We start from the raw sequence: 203 nt of genomic DNA, 5'->3' as shown, positions 1-203 counted from the left end.
CATCATTAGTGTTGTGTCCTGGAGTCACTGGGTGTTTCAGGTCTCACAACAAACACCCTCATTCAGATGACACGACTGAGGTTGATCAGGCCTTGTGTGTGTCCGAATGGTATTCTGCTAACCTCACTGGTCAATTTGTCTTGTGACCTTAGAGACCAAGATGATGTCTGGTTTCAACAAGGTTCGAATCATATGTGGTTCAG

Source organism: Monopterus albus, unplaced genomic scaffold (assembly GCF_001952655.1).
Source record: "Monopterus albus unplaced genomic scaffold, M_albus_1.0 scaffold17.1, whole genome shotgun sequence".
In the NCBI taxonomy this organism is placed as follows: domain Eukaryota; kingdom Metazoa; phylum Chordata; class Actinopteri; order Synbranchiformes; family Synbranchidae; genus Monopterus; species Monopterus albus.
The sequence above is the reverse complement of the archived record's forward strand: the minus strand, read 5'-3'. Positions refer to the sequence as shown.